The sequence below is a fragment of the Dipodomys spectabilis genome, unplaced genomic scaffold (assembly GCF_019054845.1).
Source record: "Dipodomys spectabilis isolate Male_0828 unplaced genomic scaffold, ASM1905484v1 ptg000172l, whole genome shotgun sequence".
Classification (NCBI taxonomy): Eukaryota; Metazoa; Chordata; class Mammalia; order Rodentia; family Heteromyidae; genus Dipodomys; species Dipodomys spectabilis.
In genome coordinates this window covers 818,166-823,319 of record NW_024870849.1, presented here as the reverse complement: position 1 = coordinate 823,319, position 5,154 = coordinate 818,166, and positions in this window count along the sequence as shown.

The window sequence follows — 5,154 nt, the reverse complement described above, 5'->3', positions numbered from 1 at the left end:
CAAGTGGTAGAGCTCTAGACTTGAGCTGAAGAGCTCAGAGACAGCACCCAGGCCCAGACTTCAACTCCTCCAACTTATAAGTAAAAAGTAACCTGAAGTGGAGTGCTGCGAATGTGTCATAGGGGTAGAGTGCTTTGTATGTATGAAACCCTGGGCTTGAATCCTCAGTACCACATCAGTAGAAAAAAATCTAATGTGTTCTGTAGCTCAAGTTGTAGAGTGCTGTCCTTGTACAGGAGAAACTCAGGTACAGTGATCAAGTCCTGAGTCCTTCAGGAGTGGTGTATGCACACACACACACACACACACACACACACACACACACACACACACACACACACACACAGAGACCAGAAGTGAAACTGTGACATCAAATGGGAAAGCACTGAGCTTCTGCTCTGAACTCATGGTCAGCACCTTCGCCCTGTGTTCAACCCCAAAACCTAGCCACCGAGGGCCCAACTAGGAGAAGTCAAAGGTTTCAAATCCTGATGAGCTTCACCAGCCCTAGATGACAGGAAGCATTGTGATTTTGCACAAGTGCTTAGATTTAGCAAGCTTCCGGAAACCTAGGGAGGCAACACTGCCAATTATGAATCATTTCATTAGACTCATGGCCCTAGTTGTCTGCCAGAAGGACTCTTTAATTAATTGTAGCAGTTTGTCTCAACATTGGAACACAGTGTAACAAAGACAGGATGAGTACAGGGAACTTGGCCTGCCACAGGAGGTGGCACAAATGAAGACTTCCTGTCAAAACAGAGCACTGGGGAGAGAGATAGCTTGGGGTAAAAGGAGGCCTTTTTCTCCTGGCTTTTAGAACCCACCCACACTCATCCTCACTAATTGCCCTGGATGAAATGTTTGTTACACAGCTGTACAGGAGTAAGGCTTTTTTTTTGCCTGTTCCAACAATGAAGCAGACTTCCTCCAGTAGCCTGGGGTGTGGAGAAACCCTGAGGTTACACTGGGAACCTGAGGGGAGCTCTGGAACATGCACTGTCTTGAAAGCTGTGCTATGAAATCATTCTATTTAAAGCAGATTTCCTAGCTGGGTTCCTTTTTTCATAGTAACTCTGGATGTTCACCGATAGAAATACTTGCATATATACACAGATACGTAGAGTTACTGGCTCTTTTTTTTTTGCGGCAGGTCCTGAGTCTTGAACTGTGAGCTTAGACATTGTCCCTGAGCTCCTTTTGCTCAAGGAAGCATTTTATTGTGCCTTAAAACATGATAATCATTAAATGGAGGCATAATTCAATACCTATTAATTATTAGGAATATATTACATGTAATTTTATATGTAGACATCTCGCATTCTATAAATATTTTTATATATTTAAATATACAATCGAATATACCTATAAATCTCTCTCTCTCCCCCAGCCCTCTCTCTCTCTGTATATATATATATATATATATATATATATATATATATATATATATATATATATGCCAGAAGTCAGGTCCTGGAAACTGCCTGGCAGTAAATTATTTTGAGGCTGCTGTGCTTACTGACCACTTGAAGAATTGGGGACATTCCAGGCCCTGAGTTCAAATCAGAGCAGTGCCAAAGTCAATAGATGGAGTAAGAAGCCAACGTTGAACTGTTTTCCTTTCTGTGAAAGAGTTGTGTCCTAGGTACAATATGTAATATCTATGCAAATACATACATATATATGATGTACATTATAAATGTTTATAAATATTATTTTTGGCCACTCCTAGGCCTGTAATTCATGCCTTGGGAAATGTTCCTGCATTTCTTTTCTTCAAGGCGGGTGAGCTCCTATGTCACCCAGATCACAATAGAGTTACCCAGCCCCTGAGTTCGAATCCCAGGTATGGCAGATAAAATGGCCCAAATTCCAAGTCAATGTGTTAACATTTTTTTTTGGGGGGGGAAGGCATGGGTCTTGAAATTAGGTTGTCCTAACTCTGCCTCAGCCTTGATTACCCTAAGATGGGGTGCAGCTTTTACACCCACAGATGACCCAGGTATCCCAGGACCCGAGTTCAACTCCCATCACTGGCAAAAAAAACATCAAACCAACAAAAATGGAGGATGAATAATACACAACAGTATTACCTTTGTTTCCTTTGCACTGTAATCATCCTGGGTGACAGTGAATAAGCTTGAAAATTTTACATGACCTTGCATAGCTGGGGGGTTGTCAATGAAGCCTGAGCCCAAGCCAGGCACAGAGGCCCTGAGTTCGATCCTGAGACTGCCACCTACACATGGCTGAAGATCCTAGGAAACTCGTTCCTATCTATAGGAATACTAATAGAATGTTGACATGTACTAATTGAATCACTAATTAGCTAGTCATTCTAGTATAAGATTGTACACAATAAATATAGATCATTAATTTAATTAATACTTCATTAAATCTTCTACCATGATTAATTAATGGAGGCATAATTTTATCCCAAATAATTGTTAGTAAAATATATATATATATACACACAATATAGACATCAAACTTTATATGGAGTTATACACTAGAATCTACATAAATGTCTGTCTCTGTATACATTTATTGATAGATGCATATACATATGTAAATACACACACACATTTCAGTTTACACATCTATCTGTTTATATATTGGCCACTCCTAGGTCGTGAACTCGGGTCCTCAAATTTGCCCGACAACTTCACTTGCATCAGACTGGTATGCTAACATTGATCTATTCATGAAGTGGGCCTTCTAGGCTCTGAGTTCAAATCACAGAATTGCCAAAAACTTAATCCTGGTGGAAGAAGCCAATTGTCCCACATGGTTTCCTTACCGGTGAAAGTCCTGGGTCTCAAGTATGATGTACAATAGTTATGCAAATCTATGTCCTATGTGATAGGATGTAAAAAATTTTATATGTGTAATCATACTCACTAAAATACATAACAAATAATTAAAAACAAAATGATTAGCTACACTAACTGCAATATGCAGTAAACATTTTGGGTCTGGTAGTGGGGCCTGAACTCTGGGCCTGGGGACTGTCCCTCAGCTCTTCAGCTCAAGAGGAGCACTCAACCACTTGAACCACATTGCCACTTCCGGCTTTTTGCTTTTTGCTTATGTGGTGCTGAGGAATCGAACCCATGGCTTCAGGCATTCCAGGCAAGTGCTCTACCACTGAGCCACCTTCCCAGCCTCTGCAGTAAACAATTCTAAGTAAATATAAGTCATGTATTTAAAATGAATACGAATATTATGTTTTTGAGTGCTAGGGTTGAATTCAGGTTCTGGGAACAGGCCTGAGTTTCTTGTCTTCCAACACAGTGAGCTTGCCCTTCCCCCATAGTGCTGTAGATTTACCCCGATCCTGAGTTCAAATCCCATGTCTGCCAGAAAAAAATGGCATGAATGCCAAGCCAAGGAGCCTTATAATTTTTTAAATATTTGTAGTGTACATATGTATGTATGTATGAATGTATATATGTATGTATGTATGTAATCTTATTTTGCCACAGGGCTTGAACCCAGGTCGTGGCAACTCTGCCTCAGCTTTGATCACTCTAGCCTGGGGTGTAGCGACTGGATCCACAGCCGAACCTGGGTTCCTAGGCCCCAAAGGCTGACAGGAAAAAAGTAAATAAATCAACACAGAATAAAACCATTCAACTTGCAGATGGCTGATGGTTTTACATTTGTTTTTTTTGCAAGGTGAGCATCCTGGATCTGAATGACACAACTGAAAAATGTTCCTAACGTGGCTTGCTGAAAGCTGGCGGGCTACCAGGGAAGCCACAGGCTAACATGGCAACATAGACCCTGAGTTCAAAGCCCAGTTCTGACCCCTACCAATGGCAGGACATTTTAAGAGTCTTGTTCATATTCATAGGAATACCAATGGAAGGTTTTGAATGTCAAGGTTGAATTAGTTCTTCTTGAATGATACTACTATAAAATTAGAGTGATTTTAGGAGGCCGATGGATTTTAATTAATATTTTTGACACATTAGTTGATTTAATTAATAATTCATTAAGGATGAAAACAATAACATTAATTACATGGAGTCATAATGAATACACACGAATTGGTAGGAATGTAGCATATATAACTGAATAATGTATAAACATCTCTGGCACTATAAAGATCTATATTTATTTGTGTACTACCATCTGCATGTCAATCTGTTCTTATTTTGTCAACCCCTGGGACTCGATTTCAGGTGCTGGGATCGGCTTATCAGCTCCATATGCCCCAGGCTGACGTGCTGACACTCACACACTTATGAGTTGGACCCTATAGGCTATAAGTTCAGATGCCAGCACTCACAAAAATTGAATCGTGGATTAAGAAGCCCATCTTGACACATGTTTTCCTTTTCTGTGAAAGGCCAGGGTGTCCGGTGTGAAGTTTCATACACAGGCAAATCTATGCCTTATGTAATAAATGTAATAAATATTCCTTGTGTAATAACAGTCAATAAAATAAATGGTAGATAAATGAATACTACAAAAAATAAAATGAATACACTAAACACGATATGGAGTCAACATATGGGGCTTGATCTCAGGACCTGGGAACTGCCTGGCAGATCAATTGGCTAAAGGCTGCTGTGCTGACAGTCACCCATTCATGAATTGAACCTTATAGGCCCTGAGTTTAGATCCCAGCACTGCCAAAAACGTAATCGTGGAGTGAAAAGCTGAGCATGACACATGTTTTCTTTTTCTTTGAAAGTGCTCGGTGTCAGGTAGGATGTATAATTCGTATGCAAATCTATATGCTATGTAAGAGGATGTCATAAATGTAATAAATGTTATAGGTGGAAAAGTTATCACTACAATAAATGATAAACAAATTGAATTAGTAATGAATCATTGTAAGATAAAATTAGATATAATAAGTATAGGACTGCATTAAGGTTAATATTTTATTAAGCACTAACAGAATAAAAATTGCATGAAGACATAATTAAGTACATAATAATTGGTAGTAGCAGATGATGCATACATAATTTAATTATATATAGACATCTGTCTCATTCTATAAAATATGTAATTATATGTATGGATGTATATACATATTTGATAAATAATAACAAGGTATTGAGTAATTATTAATTAATGCTTTATTAATGGTTCAACTGGGACACATCATTAAACGGAGACATAATTTAATACCTAATAATT